We start from the raw sequence: 26,781 nt of genomic DNA, 5'->3' as shown, positions 1-26,781 counted from the left end.
GATCAGACTCTACAATCTACTGTCATTACTGAGTACGGTAAAGCAAAAGCCAGAGAACGCCGTTGTCATCGCACTCACTTCAGCACCTCGAAACGACGCAGGTGCATCGAGGATAAAATCTGGTGCACGCTTTGCTACGATAATCAGTCGCTTGCTCCTTTCATAAACATCGTTTAATTGCACATGAATTGACTGTTTGACTGCTTTTTTTGTTCACGATATTCGAGAATCTCTGGCTACCATGAAGGAAATTGAAGTCATTTTAGAGAAACAACACAAAACCCAAATGGCACATCGATTTTATTTCTAGGGTTTTCAGTTCTGAATTTCAAGTTGTCCCTCCACACCAATCACATACACTCAAGGTACGAGTCTGTTGACACAGATTGAAGGTAATACCATTGATTTCTCTGTTTTTCCTTTTCTTCCTTTCCAATCATCATCTCCAAATATTTTCTTTTTGAAAACCATGGAATGTCAGATTGTGTTTGTTGAAGATGATATGCTTCGGCTAGCGTGTCGACTCCCGCAAACCCACGGTTAGGTAATATATGATATACTTCAGTCGAGTCCCACAATTATGTCAGTTTAATGGAACTTTAACCAAAAGAAAAACCTTATTTTCAAAACAAAAAAATACAAAAAAAAAAAAAACATTACCTATAATATTTAAGTAAAACAATAACTTTTATAGGAGCCACCTGATTAGAAAGTAAAACAATAACTTTACCATTGTAAGTAATTATATATATGATTTGGAAGAAGAAAAGAAAAGATGATTTTCCTATGGTTGCAAGCATGTCTCTTGGTGACTATGTATGGATAGCCCTGAAAATATTTGGATATATTTTTTATTGATGTTGGTTCAGTTTCTTAATGCATATTTCCGGTTTGTATGTACAGCTACAAGCATTTTGAAATGGGTTAAGACAAGCAGACAATGCTCATTCCCATCACAGTCGCCCTCTAAAAACCCTAAACTCTCCCCTCCAATCATACGTCTTCTCTCTGTACATACATGTCATTGCATCTTGAAGCAGATCTGCAATGGGAGATTACCATGAGATGATTTTGGGTTTTCTTTTCACACTCATTTTTTTCCAATACCTGCATCTTCTGTGTGGTTTACATTAAATTTTATATTTACAGAAATGACCGGTTCACATCTGGACATTGGTGAACAGATACAACATATCTCCTAATCGAACCCTTAGGTTTGTTCGAATGACTTTGTTCATTTTGATCATTGGTTCATCATAGGTTTCATCAGCAAGGGCAATGCAGACTGTATCTTTCTTTTTCATCCTCTGTAAAACATAAGAAAAAGATAAATTAAACATCTCTACATACAATTCAGCTGAAGTTACTATTTGCAACTCACACTTCTCATTCACAAAATTTCTCCACATACAATTCATAATGTTTTGTTGATTGTAACAGTTTAATCATTTACAAGAATGTACGTTATCTCCAAAAGCTAGCGGAAACATTGGGAAAAACAAGTACATAAGCAGGAAGAAAGGGATGGTCGAAATGTGAAAGGAGAAGGTTATCATGATGGACGTGCTTTCTGCATTTACAAGATACATATATTCATAAATTAGTGATTACTTTTATGTTCTTGATTTGAAATTATTGGTTCAATTATTTAAAATAAGAACTAACTTTTAACATACATACATATGTTTTTTTTATTGGAATTCAAATTAAGCCTTTTGCACTTATAGGGGCAAATTTGGAAACAGTAAATCCATTGATATCCCGATTCACCAATGAACCTATTGTCGGTTGCCATGATAAGGTTAGTTGATTTGTTATCTTTTTAAAATGATATTATATTTTTTATATAATATCTGATTTATTCAATGCAATAGCAATAGATGGAAGCACCATCGGATCTGGTCATTTACTTTGGTAAGGTATTGTGGGCTCTTTTTTAAAATTTTTAATTATTATAGTTAAATATTCTGTAGAGTCCAAGGATGGAATCACCCATTCCAGTTACTGTGAAGCTGTCCAGTCAACGAAAATGGAATGATTCCACCTCCCCCATTTACGATGGCCCACTACCTAAAAAGACATTAAACCAAGTCCATAACCGGTAAGTTTACAAAACAAGTAATTGTTGGCATCCTATTTTTCTTTCTTTAAATTACAGCAACACCTTTATATGTTAAAAAAATTAGTCTTTGCTCTTTGAAAAATTGACCTACCATACTCTTGAATATTTTTTAGCTTATGTTTCATTGTTATTTTAAGAAATTAAAGAAGTCATAGTAAGTTGTTATTGGCATACCATTTGACTAATCATTACTACTATTTTAAAATGATGACTCTATCTGTTTATAATTGTATTGGACCATTGTAGTTTTTCCTGTTATTTTTTTAATAATGCATTGAACTTTGACAAGTATACTTGATTAGTTAATTATAGCATTGTATTCTCAAATTTTGTATTTAGACATTGTATTTTGAAAAATCTACTATTGAAAGTATGATGTTAAGATTGGACAGTTGCCATCTTCTCAAAAACACTACTAATACTTATAAAGTTTCGTTTTTCTATCGCAGAAAATACGGAGGAGAAACTTGAAGAATTGACTACTGAATACAGTAATATTAAAAATGAAATTGGTTGTATTGGGCCTGAACTTAATAAGGCGTGAACAATTTACTTTGTCCTTCATATGCATATGTTGTTGCCAAACCTGATGGAAAAGAGGAAAGTAATTCACCATATTCGCAACTTTGATTGATGGATTTGATACTAATTTAAATTTGTTAAATTTAGTAGGTTACGTATCATGTCTTGCTTTTTTTTAAATATATACCAGCTGACATGTTTTGTCTTTCTTTATGTTGTTTATTCTCTTCCTTGATTTTCTGTTTACTTGACGGAAGGACTTTACAGCTGAATAGGCCTTCTCATCCTACACGTAGCATTCCTGGTTCAGTCAACTGCTTAGCAACTTTGTAGTGGAAAATTTGGACATGTTCATCTTTCGCTTCCAAATTGTATCAGGCCTTAAGAACAGGCACACCAAAGTAGATTGTTCTTTGTTGTGTTTTTCATATTTAATCCTTTGCAATATAACTCAATAAAATCTTCATGTTTTTTTTTTCTGATTCTTTGGTGTATCCAACCCCGCAAAGCGGGGTTCTTCCCTAGTTATTATAATTTTGAAAACTACTATAATAACGTTTAAATATATAAGATGTTACTTTTGTTGATAATTTTTTTTTTGTTTTTTTTATTTTAGGTTTGAATAAAAAAGCTTCATCCATATTTCGTGATATTTTTCGTCAAAGAGTAAAAACAAAATTATTTCTTCATGTATTTAGATCAATCTTTTGACTAGTGCAAAACAATTCTTTCTTTAGTTCTCTGTGAATTTTAATATATATATATATATATATATATATATATATATATATATATATATATATATATTCATTATAATGTTCTTAAACTTCAAACCATAACTTGATTTACTTTCAAGATTTTCGAAATTCACTATTATTTTCCTCTTATATTACATCTTTTTGTCGAACACCTATTAGGCTATATATATTATGGTTGAAAATGAAAATTATGTAAAAGGAAGATAAATGTGAAATTTATAACAATATTTGAACTAAATCAAATTAGAAGTTCAATTATAAGAACATTGGACAATTACAATCTATATATGATGCAAAACGACGTAGTATGGTGGGTTTGGGTACCTAAGCTTATATACCCTTAATGGTATATTCATTTTTCCATATATATATATATATATATATATATATATATATATATAGAGAGAGAGAGAGAGAGAGTTAGGTTCAAATTTTTTCACTATCTATTGTGTGCAGGTATGATTAATTTTGGACCAATCATTTTAGTTATTTTAAGAAAGTAATTAATGCATATTAAATACTGAAGATGTAATTAATATTCATTATATCTTCAACATTTAATATGCATTAATTACTTTCTTAAAATAACTAAAATGATTGGCCCATAATCAATCATACATGAACACAATAGATAGTGAAAACAAAATAATCTAACTATATATATATATATATATATATATATATGTATGTATATATATATATATATATATATATATATAAGAAGGATCATTTGAGAACTCAAAGTTTACCGAAAACCCGAGAACTAAAGGTGGAACATTGGATCAAAAAAAGAAAGGGTTGAGACGCAAGGTGGCGTTTTTGTAAACAAGTAGACAAAAAAAGGAGGGGTATCTTAATTAATTCAGTCAGGGGTATTATAGGAATAAAACTATAATTAAATGATTTCTTAGATCTAATACCTGATAAAATAAATTTTCATCTCTCTCTCTCTCTCTCTCTCTCTCTCTCTCTTCCCTATTTTCCTCTATCACTCAAACCTAGGATCCATCCTCCGACAACTCACCTCCATCGAATTGTCTCCAACCCTTCATTCAATTCAATGCTTTCGATTGTAAAGTAGCTTCTACTTACACGAATACTGTAGCATCCCGAAATATCAAGAGTAGAGTTGAAGGGCTAAAAGGGTAAGTTGTGAGAGAGTGACTCGGCGAGTCCAGGGATGGACTCGGCGAGTAGAGTCGCGACTGGATCGCGTGTTAAATAGCCGACTCGGCAAGTCAGTAAGGAGGACTTGGCGAGTAGGCGCTGAGTGGAGAAAACCCTAATTCCCAGGGTTGAGCCCTATATAAGGAACATATCAGCCCACTCTCAGCCTCTTTATTCCTATTCAAATCCAGAAACCCTTAGCCTTCGTGTGTGAGTGATCATATCTCATTTGGGAGCTTGAAGGAGATGATTATTGAAGGGATTTTGGGAGATTGAAGGCTTGGAGCAAGGGGCTTTGCTTGGATTCGAATTACATTGCAGTTGGGGCGTCCCTTGGAGGTAATATCTCGTTCTTGGACTGTTGATATGTTGTTTCTTCATTTTGGGGTTTGTGGGAACTTGTCTATGGATGTAATTGGAAGTCTAGAGGTTAGATCTGAGGTTGCTACCTTAGATCTGGAAGGGAGAAGAATCAGAGAGCATGAGATTCCCTGTGTTGGAGTGTTTAGTGAAGCTTACATGTCCTAAACCCTAAACCAATATGCAAATAGCCTAGATCTCTTTGGATTCACGTAAAGTTTGCCACTTTACGTGATGGATGAGTGGTAGGAGACTAGATCTATGTTTTGGAGCAATTGCATGGCCTGGAATGCTTCTGAATGGATTCAGCCCGGTGGTACTCGGCGAGTCACATGGGTGTACTCGACGAGTTGCTTGAAGATGAGCTGGGACTCGGCGAGTTGGAAGAACAACTCGGCGAGTTGGATGAAGATGGCCTGGAACTCGGCGAGTTGTATGAACAACTCGGCGAGAAGGTTGTTGATAGTCTTAGACTCGGCGAGTCTGTTCTTGGACTCGGCAAGTCTTGTCGAAGAGTCCCGATATTCCCTGGTTGAGTCGTGAATCGGTGAGTCAAGGGATGACTCGGTGAGTTGTGTGCGAGTGGACTCAGAGTTGTTGGACTCGGCGAGTCTCGGGGTGACTCGGCGAGTTAGATTGCGGATTGAGTGAAGTTCTGATTATGGGAACTCGACGAGTCATAGGTTTGACTCGGCAAGTAGGGTCAGTCAGAGGTTGACTTTGACCTTGTCCTTGACCAAGAGTTGACCGTTGACTTTAGAGTTTGGTCAGCGATGTGGCCTTTGGGCCAAGTGAGGGGTAAAATAGTCTTTTACCCTTAAGAGGGTGCCATGAGAGGGTTGATTCTAGAGTTATAGTCATGAGAGTATTTGCCTTACGTGTTAGGTGGTGGCGAGTTCGAGATTCAAGTGTGGAGATATCTGCTTTCTGCTTGCCAGGTGAGTCTCCTCACTATACACTACCTTGAGTAGGTAACCAGAGTTATGTGACAGAGTATTTGTATGCTATGTATGTTATGTGTTGTACTGCATTATTTCTATGTGATTTATGTTGTGCGTGTTTACAGAGTTAGAACCGGAAGGTTCACAGAGTTAGAACCGGAAGGTTCACAGAGTTAGAACCTGAGGGTTCACAGAGTATGGGTGCACGGACCCATAGAGTTATAGCCTCGAGTGGCTAGTATGTGTTATGTGTGTGGTATTTTAGGGAACTCACTAAGCTTCGTGCTTACAGTGTTTTGTGTGATGTTTTTTCAGGTTTCTTTCAGTATCACGGGACGGCACCGGCTTGATTGTACACACCAGAGAAAGAGTCATGTTCTAGAGGATCCTGGTTTTCTATGGAAGTGAAAATGGAGTTATGTTTTGTAATTCGATTATGAATGAGATTTTTAAACACGTGTTTCTAAGAATAAAATGATTATTTTAAATGAAAAATTGTTTTGAAATTTTCGGTGTTACAAGTTGGTATCAGAGCCTTGGTTTGAGGGATTCGGATGCGCCTTCAGGTAAATCTGGACTCAAACTGAGGAAGTAAGAAAAGTTTTCAAAGAAATAATTTTCTAAAAGTGAATAAGAGTTCAAAGAGAAAGCAAGAAAGAGCAGTGTGTACAATCAGCCAGAGCCCGAACGGTGATTTCCCAAAATACCCTTACTTTTGTGTTATGAGATATTTATGATGCACTTTATGAGATATTATTGCATGCTAGAGACAGGCTAGGTATTTCATATCTTAGGACTAGAGTGGCCTGATTTGTGATGCCTTAGCCTAGGACTTGTTGTTATATGTGTTATGCTTTTGAGTATGTGATGAGTGAGAGTATCCAGTTAGAACCCATGAGGGGTAGAGTTACAGAGTTCAGTGGTACTTCCGAGGATGAGCCGAGAAAGTGGAGTTATCACAGAGAGGGAGTCCTATGTATTCTTCGATGCTCGAATGCTGCTTGCTTTGTGCTTTGTGGAACTCTCGATGATGGGAGTCAGCTACCAAGTGAATATGACGATATTCAGGAGATAGATGGATGGCATCATTAGGAGCTCTTCAGCAGCTGATAGCAAAGAAGTGGGAAGACAACGGAAGATCCTAGGGAGTAACCCTAGCCAGATGAGTGCGCTGGTAGAGTAGAGGATTTTACTGGGGAGCGAGCACACGCGATGGGATTGGTGAAAGAGCAGGTCGAGCAGCTACTTAGGAGCTCTGGGATGGTCCGTGTGGAAAGTATGGGTAGATGTGGCAGGTAGTATGGGCCCGTACTACTGAAAGCAGAGGACCCATACTTGATACAGGGAGTATTCTGAAGGTCCTAAGGAGCGGATTGAGGAGTGATGTTATGGTTCGAGTACCATACATCGGAGCGGATTGAGGAGTGATGTTATGGTTCGAATACCATACATCGGAGCGGATTGAGGATTGATGTTATGGTTCGAGTACCATACATCGAAGCGGATTGAGGAGTGATGTTATGGTTCGAGTACCATACATCGGAGCAGATTGAGGAGTGATGTTATGGTTCGAGTACCATACATCGGAGCGGATTGAGGAGTGATGTTATGGTTCGAGTACCTTACATCGGAGCGGATTGAGGAGTGATGTTATGGTCCGAGTACCATACATCGGAGCGGATTGGGGAGTGATGTTATGGTTAGGGAACCATACACCAGAGCATATTGAGAAGAGATGTCATGGAATGAGTACCATGGTTTGTAGTGAATGATGCTTGTGGTTCTCCGGTTATCCGGTCATGATTTAGTTTGAAGAGGCGTCCCTTGAGAGGGAGATCGGGAGCCGCTCAGAGTATTTTAGTAAGGAGTCAGTGAGAAGGGAGAATGTCGATCTGGGTTGAGCGATCAGTCGATAAAGGAGATGTCACCTTCTATGATCTGGGAGGTACTGATTATGTTCGTGTGCAAAATATGAGAAGCATGATGTTTTAGTTTTGGGTTTGGGGGTAAACCCTGCAGGTCGTCATTGATGATGATTTCCCACCAGAATATCAGATAGCATGTGTGCCGCGAGGCAGTGATTTATCATGAGCAGATAGTCAGTTGGGACTGAGATAGTCGAGGACCACACTACACCTATTTGAGTATAGTATGATGTTTTGTAGTGGTATCAGTGGGGAGTTCAGTCGAGTTTAGCGATGCAGAGAGTTTTCTATCTATGTTGGATGTTGAATATGGGAGTGGGTCCTTGATCATGGGATGATCCCGATGTTGGAGCGTTGGTCGATGAGTTGAGGTGAGGGGTACGATGATTTTGTGGTTCAGTCTATGAGCCAGGGATGTTATTGAGCAGTTTAGTTGTTTGGTACTAGATTGGTACGAGATTTGGAACGAATAGGGGCAGTCGTGACGAGAAGTTCTTGAGGAGTTCATCAGAGGTTCAGAGTATATGAGGTCGGTTGATTTCCTTAAGGGGGGATTATCGGGTGTTATGTAGCACTTTCTGGGGGCAGGTGCGTTTTTGCTGGTGAAAATAGTTATGGGTTGGTTGTGTGCTATTTGGTGATGGTTCGAACCCTAAGTGGGGGAGAACCGGGTAACATATGTAAGAAAGCAGAGATTTGTCAAGAGCAGTTATAAGTGGAGTATAGAGATCTGCGGTAAGAAATCATGAGACCAGAGATGTCGTTGATCGAGGAAAGGGGTCAGAGTGAGTAAATGCAGGAAGTACTTGTTTGAGAAGGATGAATGTCTCCACGACAGGTGTTTAGTGGTCAGTGTTGTTGCAAGTAGATAGAGAATGTTTGGGCAGCCAACTCCCGGGTCGGTAGGTGTATCCTTGCTTTTGAGCGGTGGAAAAAGGGTTTCGGAGAATTATCAGCGTGTTTCGTACCGTTAGCGTTTCCTCGTATTCCAATTGAGAAATTGGATACACCGAAGTTGCAATTTGGAAAGATGCAGATCTAATTATGGGGTTCAGAGGAAATGTATTATTGTATCTATATGATGCTTTGGGGCAGGAGACCAATGGTGGTGGCAGGATCTTGTGATATTCTGTTGGGGTATTCCGAGGTATCCGGGAATGATATCTTTATTTTGGAGTTACTCGTGAATCTTGAGTTGAGACGACTTGTGGCATATCAGGTAACTATGGATATAGCGGGAACCCTTCGAGTATGGGCATCTAGGGAGATTATTCGAGAGAGTGGATCTTCGCAAGGGTGGGCATTTTGATATGCCGATTGCCTCCAGAGTTTGTGATGCATAATCAAGTCAGGTATGGGTAGCTGCCTATGATAGTCTGTGACGCATGAGCTAGTGGGGTCAGAGAGTGTTGTGATACTGTGGGGAGCCGTAGTACTCACTAGTCAGAGGGTGTTGTGATACTGCGGGGAGCCGTAGTACTCACTAGTCAGAGGGTGTTGTGATGCTGCGGGGAGCCGTAGTACTCACTAGTCAGAGGGTGTGGTGATGCTGCGGGGAGCCGTAGTACTCACTAGTCAGAGGGTGTTGTGATACTACGGGGAGCCGTAGTACTCACTAAATGGCAAGAGAATGTGATGATGGAATGTTCACCAATCAGTGTATGATGTGGAAGATTTTTGGGTTTGAGTAGCCCTAGTATTGAGTTTTTGGAGCCTGGGTGTTGAACCGGGGGCGAGACTGGGGTCTCCGTCTCTGTCCAGGGATACGGCGAGATGCGCAAGCGATATGCGCAGCAGAAACCAGAGATCAGAGTTGAGACGATCCTTGATTGGATTGTATTTTTCTCGCATGAGGAAAAGAGAATTTCGTGACTTGGGTGTCACTGGGCCAGGATAGTGGTCACGGGGAGGAAGTTAGTGGGATATTTGGATCATGATATGGGTGATCTTTGGAGGCTCAGCTGTGGAGTCAAAAGCTGACCTGGTGCTCAGTCTCGAAGAGGGATATGAGAAATGAGCTAGAGCTTATCATGATGATGTCTGAGGACACTTCAGAGCAAGAGAACGATTCAGACGCTGAAAGACATGCTTCGGGCATATGTATTAGATTTCGGAGGGAGCTGCGGCACGTATTTATCCTTGGTTGAGTTATCCTATATCAACAGCCATCATTAGTGCATTGGTATGCCACCCTTTGAGCTGTTGTATGGGAGGAGGTGTCGGACCCTCATTTGCTAGGGAAAGTGTTGGTTCACGGAAGTGAAAGTAGTAGTGAGAATGGATGATTTGGAGTGCGTTGATTGAACACTGTGTCTGTGACAGTGGTATGGAATGACATCATGTTGGGATGTCTGCTGAGGACGCGGAAGGGATTCCGCGGGTGTAGAGCCAAGAGTTTCAGGATAGATGCAGGGATGGAGTCTGGGACTCCCAGCTTGATTTTGATCAAGGGTTGTGTGCGTAGTGGTGTTCCCTCCTGGGGATGTTGGAGATGTCGTCAGTGTGACGGGTTTTCCTTAACCGAGGGTGTTAGATCTAGTTCAGCATGCGTATGCGGGTGCAATAGGGGAACTCGTGAGAGTTGCCCTGAGATTAAGAATGGGTCTTTCCGTCGTCACGGAATGGATAGAGTGGGATTTGGATCGGGGATCCGATGGTTCATGGTTTTCTAGCCCTTATGGGTCAAATGATTGTTGAGATTTTGAGCACAGTTGCATCATGGGTAATTTTCGGACATTGTGTGTGATTATCAGAGGGTACAGCCGGTGCCCGGTTCGAGACGGTGGTCAGGACACCGTAAGGAAAGGGAAAGTGTGTTCGAGTTTCGATGGGTATGCCTTGTGGGACCTGGTCCGATTAAGGCTAGGTGGCACGTTGTGGGATTATTCCTGGAGTTGAGTTGTTGTAGGCTTCGAGGATGAAGCCTAATTTAAGTGGGGGAGAATTGTAACATCCCGAAATATCAAGAGTAGAGTTGAAGGGCTAAAAGGGTAAGTTATGAGCGAGTGACTCGGCGAGTCCAGGGATGGACTCGGCGAGTAGAGTTGCGACTGGGTCGCGTGTTAAATAGCCGACTCAGCGAGTCAGTAAGGAGGACTCGGCGAGTAGGCGCTGAGTGGAGAAAACCCTAATTCCCGGGGTTGAGCCCTATATAAGGAACATATCAGCCCACTCTCAGCCTCTTTATTCATCCCCAAATCCAGAAACCCTTAGCCTTCATGTGTGAGTGATCATATCTCATTTGGGAGCTTGAAGGAGATGATTATTGAAGGGATTTTGGGAGATTGAAGGCTTGGAGCAAGGGGCTTTGCTTGGATTCGAATTACATTGCAGTTGGGGCGTCCCTTGGAGGTAATATCTCGTTCTTGGAGTGTTGATATGTTGTTTCTTCATTTTGGGGTTTGTGGGAACTTGTCTATGGATGTAATTGGAAGTCTAGAGGTTAGATCTGAGGTTGCTACCTCAGATCTGGAAGGGAGAAGAATCAGAGAGCATGAAAGTCCCTGTGTTGGAGTGTTTAGTGAAGCTTACATGTCCCAAACCCTAAACCAATGTGCAAATAGCCAAGATCTCTTTGGATTCACGTAAAGTTTGCCACTTTATGTGATGGATGAGTGGTAGGAGACTAGATCTATGTTTTGGAGCAATTGCATGGCCTGGAATGCTTCTAAATGGATTCAGCCTAGTGGTACTCGGCGAGTCACATGGGTGTACTCGACGAGTTGCTTGAAGATGAGCTGGGACTCGGCGAGTTGGAAGAACAACTCGGCGAGTTGGATGAAGATGGCGTGGAACTCGGCGAGTTGTATGAACAACTCGGCGAGTAGGTTGATGATAGTCTTAGACTCGGCGAGTCTGTTCTTGGACTCGGCGAGTCTTGTCGAAGAGTCCCGATATTCGCTGGTTGAGTCGTGAATCGGTGAGTCAAGGGATGACTCGGTGAGTTGTGTGCGAGTGGACTCAGAGTTGTTGGACTCGGCGAGTCTCGGGGTGACTCGGCGAGTTAGGTCGCGGATTGAGTGAAGTTCTGATTATGGGAACTCGGCGAGTCATAGGTTTGACTCGGCGAGTAGGGTCAGTCAGAGGTTGACTTTGACCTTGTCCTTGACCGTTGACTTTAGAGTTTGGTCAGCGATGTGGCCTTTGGGCCAAGTGAGGGGTAAAATAGTCTTTTACCCTTAAGAGGGTGCCATGAGAGGGTTGATTCTAGAGTTATGGTCATGAGAGTATTTGCCTTACGTGTTAGGCGGTGGCGAGTTCGAGATTCAAGTGTGGAGATATCTGCTTTCTGCTTGCCAGGTGAGTCTCCTCACTATACACTACCTTGAGTGGGTAACCAGAGTTATGTGATAGAGTATTTGTATGCTATGTATGTTATGTGTTGTACTGCATTATTTCTATGTGATTTATGCTGTGCATGTTTACAGAGTTAGAACCGGAAGGTTCACAGAGTTAGAACCGGAAGGTTCACAGAGTTAGAACCTGAGGGTTCACAGAGTATGGGTGCACGGACCCATAGAGTTATAGCCTCGAGTGGCTAGTATGTGTTATGTGTGTGGTATTTTGGGGAACTAACTAAGCTGCGTGCTTACAGTGTTTTGTGTGATGTTTTTTCAGGTTTCTTTCCATATCACGGGACGGCACCGGCTTGATTGTACACACCAGAGAAAGAGTCATGTTCTGGAGGATCTTGGTTTTCTATGCAAGTGAAAATGGAGTTATGTTTTGTAATTCGATTATGAATGAGATTTTTAAACACGTGTTTCTAAGAATAAAATGATTATTTTAAATGAAAAATTGTTTTGAAATTTCCGGTGTTACAAATACGGTGAAGATAAACGACGAACCACATTTATCGTCGATTTCCAGATGCCAATCGATCAAACTATCATCATCGATCATCAATCTATATGAAATATGAAATCCCCCAACAATCAAAGTTTCATTGTTGTTGAACTCCTTGATCTCATGTTCTTCATAGAAAACACTTCACTGAAGATGTTTTGATTTTGAATCGTTTATCCTCCATCAATTCGTTCCCAGAGTACACCGTAATCGCCAACTTTATCTCGTCCTCCACTATGGATTGAAGACCTAAACGAAGAAGATGATCCCTTGTTGATCAAAATTTAGGTATCATCTATTTCTATTGTTGACTCCTGACCTTTGTTTGACCTTTATGAATTGTTTTTTCCTAATCGTTAAGTTGAACCTGTTTAGTCAATATGCTTTTAAAAAGAGTTAAATCCTTGTTTTGATTGTAGGTATAAAAATAGTCACCTATGTTATTGAAAAATATAAATATTTGTTTGCACTCAACATCTTCGATAGAATACCTTAATGAGAAATATCACATGCTAACTTCACTTTGACTTCATGAATGATAAACCAATTCCAATTTAGGATTCTGAAGAATTTTTTTTGGTTATATTTTGTGAAATGTAGGAGATATTTTTATTTGTGGAAGACTGTAGCCTTTTGAGCATAGAATATAATGTTGGAAACTAGTTGTTTTCCACAAATAATTTTTCATAATACAATTTAAATGGATTACTGCAGCCTTTTGAGCATCTGGTATGCATGTATTCTCTTGGTACCCAAGGCTAAGATATGCTCTAATGTTGTTAATGGTCAGTTTTTTCTCAGCCATTTTTATAGTGAATTGATGAATTTGTAGTTATTTACTCATCTCTGTAAGAATTAAGATGCAAACTGTTGAATGTATATCATTTTTGTTCTTTTTCTGAATGATAACTTCGTTTTTGTGTTTCATTTCTAGCTTTCCTCTATCAAACATGCATCTTTGGTTCTGTGGTTGTACCTGCAACCAATTGTTATGCTCTTGACAATTCTAGCCACATTCATGATTTTGTATCCTCCTCAAGTAACTGCAATTTGGAATTAAATTTTGTATTACTTGGTGGCAAAAAAGTTTGTTTCTCTAACATATTATACAGAGTTGTTGGTTTAGACACCCTATTGAATATGATGGAGTGGTAATTTCCTTTTGTACATATTGATCTTGATCTCATTCTAGTTGTTCGAATTTGGGATAGTTATTTTGTACATATTGATCTTGATTTCATTGTATTTAGGGTACTGATTATGCAATTCGGTTCTGTAAAGATGTGGAAACAAGATCACAATCGGTAATTCATTATACATTGTTTAATGAATAAAAATTAAAAATATATTACATCCATTTATTCAACCTCCCATCATCAACTTATAATGCATCAAACTCCCACTCAATGCCACATCAATCCTCTCTCTCATTGTGGATGCTATAAAAATTAATGATTTAGTATTTTTTTTTCAAGGCATGCGTTATTTCAATGTTATATTTCTCTTTTTTTTTCTGAATCCTAATCTCCTTCGACAAGTAATTTGAAACTTGTTTTGTTAGTACTTCAAGATCCATTTGCATCTGTTATTTTGGAACAAGTACTATTGATTTGTAAAAAGATATAATTTAGGGTTTAGAGATGGAAAGAGGAAGTGTATATTATGAACAAGCATAGTATTTCCTCACTTGTCTCATTTTTGGAACCGACTTATGATGTCTTTATCCAAGAACTATTTATAACATGTACTTTTTCCATTTTCTCTTCATCATCTAACTTTGTTTTAAATTTTTAAATTTATATGACACAGTTAATTTTATGCCAGTTTTTATTAATTATATTAGAAGAAAATACAAGTATTGTAAATAGAATGATAGAGAAAATTGTGATAGAGTAGAATGGAATGAATGAAGATGAATGAAATGATTTGTTGGAGATGATCAGCTAAGAAGAAATAGCACATTTAATTCTGTAGTCTTTTATCTTTACATGGTTATATTGTAAGTTGATTTTGTTCTTCCATGTTGTTTTTCTTTAGGCAGTCATCCTCTACCATCTACATGAATATGAAAAATCTTTCTCCATTTCGGAGAGATTATATCAAAATACTGAACCAATATATGAGGTAAGAAAATAAATTGAAATATAAATTTTGTCAAGGAATTTTAATCAAATGTGATGATCAGTTTGTTTTATACACAGGGTAACACGTCATGTTTTTCTCTTGTTACTTGATGTTTTTTAGTATGCCACCATGCTTCAAGAGCTGAAGTAAGTTTCTCGTTTTATTATTTTTGTCGTTATCAAAGAAAAAGTTGCATTAGGGACCCACACAACCATGGACATTTAATACAATCTGCATTTTGCACTCTTAAGTCTACTGTGACAACCCAAGTTGTCCCGTTACATTTTTACCCGTTACCGTTAACGGAATATTCTAGTTTATAAAAGTTCCATTAGTTAGAGGTCGTCAAATTTAATAAAAATTCCATTTGTTTACATTTAATATGCCGTTACGTCGAGATAAAAAGAAATAAAAACACGTAACACCCATTTCCATTTATTTGGAAAATGTTAAGTTTTATTGTTACGACCACTAAATCGGGTGCGACCAAAAGCCCCGTTTAACAGCAGTATTGGGTAGAATTCCACTGAGCTCCAACTTCCACCCATATATAAAGGGGAGTAACCTCCATTTGGAGCTTTTCCACCCTCTCTCTCTATACTCTCTCTCTAGACTCGTTTTCGCCCCGAATCCGCAACCAAACGCCTCTAAATTATAAGTCCGCTTACCCTAGCCTATTCTAAACATACTAAATCATGTTTATAGCCCAAAAATCAGACTTAGAAGCAATGGAAAAGGAGTTTACGGCCTAAGCTCTTCCTTAGGCCGTAAACACCTAAAATGAGGCTAAAATGACCCAAACATGTCCCTAATGGCTTGGAAATAAATTAGGGATTTAGCCTAGGAGTGTTTGATCAATTAAAGAAATCAATTTAGGGGGTAAAAGAGAGTTTACGGCCCAAGCACAAGCTTAGGCCGTAAACACCTCAAAATCTTGATAAAAGGCCCCAAAAACACTCCCAAACCACCCTTAGACTTCACACATAATTTAGGGACTTGGTATTGTGGGTTTAAATCAAGTAAACACATCAAAATGAAAAGGAAAAAGGAGTTTACGGCCCAGGTTTATACCAAGGCCGTAAACACCCCAAATCATGCCCAAAGTGTGCTCTTTGTTCCCCAAATGGCCTTAGACATTTACCATAAAATACTTGGATTGAAACAAGGACTTAAACACAAGAAATGGAGGGATAAAAAGGAGTTTACGGACCAAGCAAGTGTCTAGGCCGTAAACTCCCCAAAACACATCCAAATGATAGTTTTAATCCCCCAAAATAGCATCACACTTCATAATAAATTGCTAGCAAGGTATTAGGGGCCTGAAACTTCAGCAAACTCTAAGGATGAGAGTTTACGGCCTTAAACTCCCTTAGGAGTTGTCCCTAGGCCGTAAACTCCAAGATAATGCCTTTAGAAATCTCAAACTCACTCATGCCTTTTTGGAAAAGTACTTAGAATAATCCCATGAACAAGTAGAAGCCTTAAAACACACTAGATACCCTCACCATGAGTTTACGGCCGTAAACTCATGGTAAGAGGTCCCTGGGCCGTAAACACAAACTTTGGGAGTTTACTCTCGGATAATAAACTCCATTCCTAAGCCATACGCACCTTTAGACGCTACCCGGGACACCCAAACACTTATCTAAAGTGTTTTCCGCTCCTTTGAGCATGTATACTAATTTAATTGGTATTTAATATACTAATTGTATGTGAACATATGTTATCATATGTTAAAATAGGTCATTGTGTGTGTTCAAGTCCTTGCGTGACACCGAACGCCCAAACGGCACTTTCGTCGGACCTACTTGCACCAGGTGAGTTCATACCCCTGAATGAACCTTTTAAATGTTTTAACATGTTTTATAGGGGGGGAATACAAGTTAAACATGCCAGTTATCATATCAATCACATGTGATTGATAACCCGCATGTACAAGATTTTACCACCGTACACTGTTTTACAGAGTAGGACACTACAATGGTTTTCAATTGTATCAAAACTCTGACTTATAATGTTTTATCTAAATTCATTCTGAACTGGTTTATGAAAGATTTTCTAAGGTTTTCAAACATATTTTACAAAAGAATACAAATTGTGATTTTCTACGGATATAATGGTTTTTGATCAAAGTTTCCCCTTTTTTTCGATGTATACTTTCACTTGTTAAATACTGCTGCTTCACTTATACTTATTTTATACTCCTACTCTGTAACGCTTTCACTTATACTGGAAGTCACTTATACCTGATGGACGCTTATACTTATTCACACTCTTACTTAGTGATACGATTCTACTTCGCTTATACTTGATAATGAATCTACTTCACTTATACTTGATACGCTCTTACTTCACTTATTGTCATCTCTACTTTGTGATACGCTTATACTTGTTCGACACTCATACTTCACTTGCGACCGCTCCTACTTCATTTATTAGACACTCCTACTTCACAAGAATCACTTCTACTTGGTACACACTCAGTCGTAGTTAGATGTATGTCTGTGCTTGTATAGATGCATATAAATAATGATTGAAGGACTTAGGAAGGGTTGTCCGCCCTAGTTCCTTTTCTTCGTTGAGATGTGGTCCGGTGGGATCGGATGTCCATCCGAAGGTCGTTTGATTCATTACTTATATATTATGTACACAAGCATAGACATACGGGTTTACTTCAGTCGATTAAGTTAAGAGTCTCTACCTCTAGTTCAACACTTACATTAGAAACCCACTAGTTGGAAGTCTCTACCCACTATTTGGGATGCATCTTCAGGACACAACCTTCTCCGTCGTCTAGTTGTTAACCAGAGTCTCCTGTAGGGAGAGCGGGCATTGTGTGTATAGATCTATACGGGATTGACAACCCCACACCCAGACTGCTAGCTACAGTCCCGGCCTACCAAGCCAACGGGTGACAAATGTCACATTATAGACGCTTGTAGGGCGTCTGGTACTCTAGTCAGTATGGTTACGAGTATCCTGGGTTACCTTATAATTCATTGGCTTTAAGTTAACGGTATTTCTCCAACAATTTACACAGTATGCTGGTAATTCAATTTCAGAGTCACACTGTTTTGACCTTACAAGACGTATCTTTCATTTGATACTGTCTGGGGTATGTCTCCTCTGTTTTGAGCTTACAAGACGTATCTCTCATTTGATGTTGTCTGGGGTCTGTATCCACTGTATTCACAGTATTCACTATATTCACTGTGTTCACTGTTTTAGACCTGGCTAGACATATCTTTCATTTGATATTTTCTACGGTCTGTACTCACTGTTTTGGACCTTACCAGCTGTACCTTTCATTTGGTACCTTCTGGTGTCTGTGTCTCTATTTGTTAGACTGAACCAGGCGTGTCGTTCGTTCGATACTCTTCTGGAGTCTATGATTCCTTGCCTTAGTCAGCAGTCCTCACTACTGAGGCATATGTTATTCCCTGATGTCATTTGCTTTCCCCGATAATCAAATTCAGTATTTTGATAATGATAGCAATTTAGGGAAAATAACTTTTTACCACATAACACTGACCAGCCTTGGTAGAAGGCTGCTTTTATTAAAGAAAATATAGGATTTTCTGGAAAGGACTCTAATACACTGAAATCTCTTAAACTACTACTTTTATTAAAGCTATTTGAATGAAAACGTCCCTAATGCTTATGAACTCACCAACATTTGTAAAAATGATGATACTCGCTTTTCAAATAACTTGTATTCTCAGGTTAGCATTAGACAGGTACATCCCAGAGCTGTTGATGAAGATAGCTTAGTACCGCACAATATTTATTCTATTAGTTGTATTACTTTGATGTATTAATGTAACCATGTAAAACTATTACTATTAATGCAATGTTTTGTTGTACTTTGATTACTATAATGCATGTGTTGTGATACTTGACATGACGTCATCCACCCCAGAACATTTCCGTCGTTCTGGTTTTGGGGTGTGACAGATTGGTATCAGAGCATTGTTTATAGTGAGCTAAGTATATCAATTCATAAAAGATATACAACCTATAAACACAAAGGGATAAAACACTCTTACCAAGAATTATACTTTAAAATATAACCATATTTTACCAAAGTATAATAACATCCAGAATCTAAACACTTGAACAAAAGTATCACAAGAAGAACAATAATAAAAGTCTTCGGATGTTGAGCACTACAGTCAAACCTGGGCAGTTATGTAATCGTAAGCTGGGATAAATGTAACCTGATCAACTACATTTATCCGAGATGTGATGAACGTGTGCTTGGGAGTGATAGTGGTGTACAACAGGTCTGAAACTTACCAACTAGGCTTACTAGAGCCAAACATAAAGTTAAAATACTATAGGATTATTTTAGAACACTAAAATATCCACACTAATCCCAGAATGAAACTTAGAAGATAAGAATCAAACAAGAATTAAAATACCAAAGGGGTATTTTAGAATCCATAAACAACCTTGCGTGAATAACTAAAAAGATCCTTATTGATATACCTACAACTACAGAGGGTGTACTCCCAAGGTTATATATAATAAGGATCCCATAGGCTAAGAATGCGTGGTTTTGCTCTATTTCCTTTTCCTCGTTGGGATGTGGTTCTACAGTAGTGTCACATATTCGAAGGCCTATCGGATCTAAGCTATATATGATTTGTATACCCTGTGTAATCGTAGCAGGACTCGATATGGATCATCCAGTGAAATGTTAATAATCTCTTAGGATTCTTTAGACATTTCCATTCGCGCACAAACCCTGTAGAAAACCCTATCCACTTCAATACTCGGCAGAAGAGTTGATTCCGACCCAAAGAAGGTTCATTGAGAAGATTTCCTGTTCGGAAATAAATGAACTGGGTAGAGACTATTGAATTCACCAGGTGCCTATATTCTTTTAGGGACATCGGTGATAGATTCGCCTAAACTTCGGAGATTCCCAGTCATCCATCATGAAGTGGCGACACTCAGAGTTGGAATCAGAAGGAAGGCGGAGTAAAAATTCAATATGTCTTCACAAGAAAAGAACCCTAGGAAACTACCCGAAGGAAACCAACGCCGATTCCAGTCAAAGATACGAGGCAGACCGAGGGAGCCATTACATGGAACCCGTGAATTGTCTTTTCCTCGTGTTCGTCACGCTAATACACCCATAAAATAATACAATTTAGTGAGTTAGTGGTTACACTACTCACGCTATATGTTAGGTAAATCGTCATTTCCCGTTGCCAGATACATGATTAGGGCGGATCCCCGCATCTCTATTGAGAGAAATTTAGCTATCTGCCCTTATGAGCCTCTCTTTCCGCGGTTTCGTTCCGAACCGTTCTCAAATCTCTCCAGGCCGGAGAGTGAAACCTTTCCCAGTATAAAGGTAACTTAGTAAGAACGACTCGCATCTTATGGAGTTTTTCCGATACTCATACACCCACTTCGATTACCAGGACTACATCATAGGGATGTAGGTTGACACTCAGACGACCAGTACCCGAGGCACGGGAAAAATTTACGCCTAATACGTTCAGGACAGAAATGTCCAGGGTTAACCATCGTCTCTCATTACCTTGTATTCCTTTCCGTGTAGGAAAATCATGCCACCGAGGAAGCGTAACCAATCCACAAGCAAGAAACCTACCCTCTTATTTGATGAAGCTACGTTCCAAGCTGCAGTCTCAGCAGCCGTAGCAGCTGTGATGGCTCACCTGAATGCTAACACCGCTAATGTTAGCAAGGGCCCTGTCGGGAATTCCAATCCTCGCAATGGACAACAGCAACCAACACTTCCATACTCAGCCACCCAAGAACCTCCACTGAACCCACTAAAGAGAAAACTCAAGATAGAATGGGGAAGTACCTCGGCTCAAGGACCTTCCGAAGGGCAACGAGCTGAGGCAGCCTATACCCTTGTCAATCCTTCCCTCCCGACTCCTAGGAGACCATACTTAGGAGACCTTCCTCACTGCAGCAAGTGCAGCTACCATCATCATGGTGTCTGCCGGGAGCTCTATTATGCTAGGTGTCATATGTTGGGGCATACTGCTTGTGTCTGCAGAACCCCGGTTGAGTTCATTACATCAACCACCAATGTGGCGACCCATACAGTTTGCCACCTATGTGGTAAAATGGGACACTTCAAGAGGGACTGCCCAACCGAAGGGAAAGACAAAGACACAGAAGGAGCCTGACACTACTGCTTAGGGAGACGCGGCAAGGAACTCGTTAGACTTTGGTACGTCTCTCAATCTCGGATAACTAAACTAAGAACAATAAAAGATTAATTCAAATGTAAATTCTTCCCAGTAAGGCGAAAGTTGCAGCACTGTTATAAAATTTAAATTCATTAGGTAAAACTATAATGGCTAAACATATACGTTATGGCCATGTATATTTAAGATGGACAGACCTAGAGTGAGCGAATGCCACTTCATTTCCTGTTCCTCATTTGGTTGTGGATTTAGGGTGGGGTCGCTCAGTCAACAGTCCTCCCCACCTTAAAAATACATGACTAGTATATGTGAGGTGATTATAGAAATGCCTCGTGAGAATCCATTCATGAAAAGGTACTCCACTCAGAAACACTTAGAACTCTCCATAGTTCCGCGTCGACTCTATCAGTCCAAGTATCCACGGTAGTGATACATAGGACAAAACCAGAGACGCCTAGAACTTGTGTGCCTGTTCGGCACATGACTCTATCGATCTTCACTTTACATCATGTCAGAGTGTGCCAACTTCGACGACTCTATTGATCACGATTTGAATTCGTGCAACCGTGTGTACATCCTTAGTGCTGTGTAAAAAGAACTTTCTCCATAGCCATGTCGGCAAATAAAGGTTCTCCCGAACCTAAACCTAACACAAATAATCAAACCTAATGCGATCCGTCAATCGTCCCTCTTATCTCAAACCTTCCGAAGTACCCAAGAGAGGGTACCGTGCGCCGTTGACCGACCCCTCATAGTCAGATGAACACCGAAGTGAACGACACTGCAGATACTCTAGAAGACGACAACCATCCGGAGCATACTCAGAAGAATCCCTAGAAAGACCCTTCGCACCTCGCACACCAAGTTTGTGAGCCCAGAGAACAGAACTCATGAGACTGACCACTATAACTAGGTATATGCATAAAGGTGGCATATAATTGAGATCAAAAAGATTTAAGGTGTGTGTTTCCTCTCTATTCCCTGTTCCTCGTTGGGTTGTGGGTTTGGGGTGGAGTCGCACAGCTGAAACATCCTGCCGACCTCAATTGTATATTGCTGGCATACACCAAGTATTGGTGGTTAAGCCAAGCGTGAGCTCTACCACGAACCTCTTCGCAAAATGCTTTCACCCTATTCCATAACATAAGAGCCGAAATCAAGAGAATCACTGCGGATTGATCTAGTAAAGTTCCGAGTGATGAGACCCTATACCCATTAGATTTGACCTAGACCGATAAAACTCAGAACCTTCGGGAGAGTAGTTGCAGTAGATGCTCGCACTACTCAGGCACCTCGTCCACCCAGTTATAGATAAGTGGTGCTTATCATCCTCCACCCTCTCGCAAGGAGGAAATCGTCGTCGCCCTGTAGACGATGAATTACACTTTCCGAAGTGAACACTAGGATACCGAGAACCATAGGATAACCTTCGCGGCCAAGAACACTTGACCAAAGAGCGAAAGTAGTTGCATTAAGCCTCATGACCCTGATCCCGAAGAGGTTATAGACTTGACACTAGTCCCGGTGTTAGTCGAAGGGTTATGCAGGAGCATACACTTTCCACGCTAGAATAAACCACAGTCTTAGAGATTCATTGGACTATTAGGTGTTCCACGAATACTATCTCACGCAGAGATAGTCGAACCACCTCCCGAGATAGTCCAACACTCGTCTGGTGAAACCTTATATTCCCGACCTCCAGGGTTTCCGCATCTCAAGCTTCGTTAGTGCAGATTCCTTTTGCACAAGCTTGAGATAGACACTCTACAGCAAACCGATAACCATAGTCGCGCAACCCACTCGACGATCTAGAAAGCCTCTATCAGCCAGTTGACAGGAAACACGAAACCAAAGACCACTCGAGATTCCTAAGAACCAACCTGAGGGACTACACGCACAGTACGAGTGAGAATGTTAGGAACTTCGAGATGGCGATCATGCCAGTGATGATCTTGCCATAGAAGTACACTATGTTCTGAGTACTGAAAAGCTCTACCATTCCGAGAGCTTAGGACCATATGAGAATTCTCATGGAGATTTGGTCCAACCCCATTCAGGCCGCTACTACCTTCAGATATACCACAAGATTCACACCCGGTCGATCCACTTCTTAGACTTGTTATGTGATTTCCCGACAACAATCTTCGTGCCTCACTCATCTTGATAGGAACCATTGAGAACCTTGACTACATAGATACACCAGTCGGAACTCACTAGCTACACTAGAAGGAATCCGCCTCCCATACGTAAAGGTCTGTTGGAATGACAAACACAGACTAGAGTTCACTTGGGAATGCGAGGACAACCGTGTAGGAAGTAATCTCTTACCTCTACTTGGCCATTCATACCTACTTCCTTGCCTAGACCTGAATTTCGGGACGAAATTTCCTCTAACGAGGGGATGATGTGACAACGCAAGTTGTCCCGTTACATTTTCCCAGTTACCGTTAACGGAATATTCCAGTTTATAAAAGTTCCGTTAATTAGAGGTCGTCAAATTTAATAAACATTCCATTTGTTTACATTTAATATGCCGTTAAGTCGAGATAAAAAGAAATAAAAACATGTAACACCCATTTCCATTTATTTGGAAAATGTTAAGTTTTATTGTTACGACCACTAAATCGGGTGCGACCAAAAGCCCCGTTTAACAGCAGTATTGGGTAGAATTCCACTGAGCTCCAACTTCCACCCATATATAAAGGGGAGTAACCTCCATTTGGAGCTTTTCCACCCTCTCTCTCTATACTCTCTCTCTAGACTCGTTTTCGCCCCGAATCCGCAACCAAACGCCTCTAAATTGTAAGTCCGCTTACCCTAGCCTATTCTAAACATACTGAATCATGTTTATAGCCCAAAAATCGGACTTAGAAGCAATGGAAAAGGAGTTTACAGCCTAAGCTCTTCCTTAGGCCGTAAACACCTAAAATGAGGCTAAAATGACCCAAACTTGTCCCTAATGGCTTGGAAATAAATTAGGGATCTAGCCTAGGAGTGTTTGATCAATTAAAGCAATCAATTTAGGGGGTAAAAGAGAGTTTACGGCCCAAGCACAAGCTTAGGCCGTAAACACCTCAAAATCTTGATAAAAGGCCCCAAAAACACTCCCAAACCACCCTTAGACTTCACATATAATTTAGGGACTTGGTATTGTGGGTTTAAATCAAGTAAACACATCAAAATGAAAGGGAAAAAGGAGTTTACGGCCCAGGTTTATACCAAGGTCGTAAACACCCCAAATCATGCCCAAAGTGTGGTCTTTGTTCCCCAAATGGCCTTAGACATTTACCATAAAATACTTGGATTGAAACAAGGACTTAAACACAAGAAATGGAGGGATAAAAAGGAGTTTACGGCCCAAGCAAGTGTCTAGGCCGTAAACTCCCCAAAACACATCCAAATGATAGTTTTAATCACCCAAAATAGCATCACACTTCATAATAAATTGCTAGCAAGGTATTAGGGGCCTGAAACTTCAGCAAACTCTAAGGATGAGAGTTTACGGCCGTAAACTCCCTTAGGAGTTGTCCCTAGGCCGTAAACTCCAAGATAATGCCCTTAGAAACCTCAAACTCACTCATGCCTTTTTGGAAAAGTACTTAGAATAATCCCATGAACAAGTAGAACCCTTAAAACACACTAGATACCCTCACCATGAGTTTACGGCCGTAAACTCATGATAAGAGGTCCCTGGGCCGTAAACACAAACTTTGGGAGTTTACTCTCAGATAATAAACTCCATTCCTAAGACATACGCACCTTTAGACGCTACCCGGGACACCCAAACACTTATCTAAAGTGTTTTCCGCTCCTTTGAGCATGTATACTGATTTAATTGGTATTTAATATACTAATTGTATGTGAACATATGTTATCATATGTTAAAATAGGTCATTGTGTGTGTTCAAGTCCTTGCGTGACACCGAACGCCCAAACGACACTTTCGTCGGACCTACTTGCACCAGGTGTGTTCATACCCCTGAATGAACCTTTTAAATGTTTTAACATGTTTTATAGGGGGGGGGGAATAAAAGTTAAACATGCAAGTTATCATATCAATCACATGTGATTGATAACCCGCATGCACAAGATTTTACCACTGTACACTGTTTTACAGAGTAGGACACTATAATGGTTTTCAATTGTATCAAAACTCTTACTTATACTGTTTTATCTAAATTCATTCTGAACTGGTTTATGAAAGATTTTCTAAGGTTTTCAAACATATTTTACAAAAGAATACAAATTGTGATTTTCTCCGGATATAATGGTTTTTGATCAAAGTTTCCCCTTTTTTTCGATGTATACTTTCACTTGTTAAATACTGCTGCTTCACTTATACTTATTTTATACTCCTACTCTGTAACGCTTTCACTTATACTTGAAGTCACTTATACCTGATGGACGCTTATACTTATTCACACTCTTACTTAGTGATACGATTCTACTTCGCTTATACTTGATATCGACTCTACTTCACTTATACTCGATACGCTCTTACTTCACTTATTGTCGTCTCTACTTCGTGATACACTTATACTTGTTCGACACTCATACTTCACTTGCGACCGCTCCTACTTCATTTATTAGACACTCCTACTTCACAAGAATCACTTCTACTTGGTACACACTCAGTCGTAGTTAGATGTATGTCTGTGCTTGTATAGATGCATATAAATAATGATTGAAGGACTTAGGAAGGCTTGTCCGCCCTAGTTCCTTTTCTTCGTTGAGATGTGGTCCGGTGGGATCGGATGTCCATCCGAAGGTCGTGTGATTCACTACTTATATATTATGTACACAAGCATAGACATACGGGTTTACTTCAGTCGATTAAGTTAAGAGTCTCTACCTCTAGTTCAGCACTTACATTAAAAACCCACTAGTTGGAAGTCTCTACCCACTATTTGGGATGCATCTTCAGGACACAGCCTTCTCCGTCGTCTAGTTGGTAACCAGAGTCTCCGGTAGGGAGAGCGGACATTGTGTGTATAGATCTATACGGGATTGACAACCCCACACCCAGACTGCTAGCTACAGTCCCGGCCTACCAAGCCAACGGGTGACAAATGTCACATTATAGACGCTTGTAGGGCGTCTGGTACTCTAGTCAGTATGGTTACAAGTATCCTGGGTTACCTTATAATTCATTGGCTTTAAGGTAACGGTATTTCGCCAACAATTTACACTGTATACTAGTAATTCAATTTCAGAGTCACACTGTTTTGACCTTACAAGACGTATCTTTCATTTGATACTGTCTGGGGTCTGTCTCCTCTGTTTTGAGCTTACAAGACGTATCTCTCATTTGATGATGTCTGGGGTCTGTATCCACTGTATTCACAGTATTCACTGTGTTCACTGTTTTAGACTGGCTAGACGTATCTTTCATTTGATATTTTCTGTGGTCTGTATTCACTGTTTTGGACCTTACCAGCTGTACCTTTCATTTGGTACCTTCTGGTGTCTGTGTCTCTATTTGTTAGACTGAACCAGGCGTGTCGTTCGTTCGATACTCTCCTGGAGTCTATGATTCCTTGCCTTAGTCAGCAGTCCTCACTGCTGAGGCATATGTTATTCCCTGATGTCATTTGCTTTCCTCGATAATCAAATTCAGTATTTTGATAATGATAGCAATTTAGGGAAAATAACTTTTTACCACATAACACTGACCAGCCTTGGTAGAAGGCTGCTTTTATTAAAGAAAATATAGGATTTTCTGGAAAGGACTCTAATACACTGAATTCTCTTAAACTACTACTTTTATTAAAGCTATTTGAATGAAAACGTCCCTAATGCTTATGAACTCACCAACATTTGTAA

The sequence above is a fragment of the Lactuca serriola genome, chromosome 2, assembly GCF_051521515.1.
Source record: "Lactuca serriola cultivar US96UC23 chromosome 2, Lser_US96UC23_V15, whole genome shotgun sequence".
NCBI lineage: Eukaryota > Viridiplantae > Streptophyta > Magnoliopsida > Asterales > Asteraceae > Lactuca > Lactuca serriola.
Note: the sequence above shows the minus strand (reverse complement) of the source record.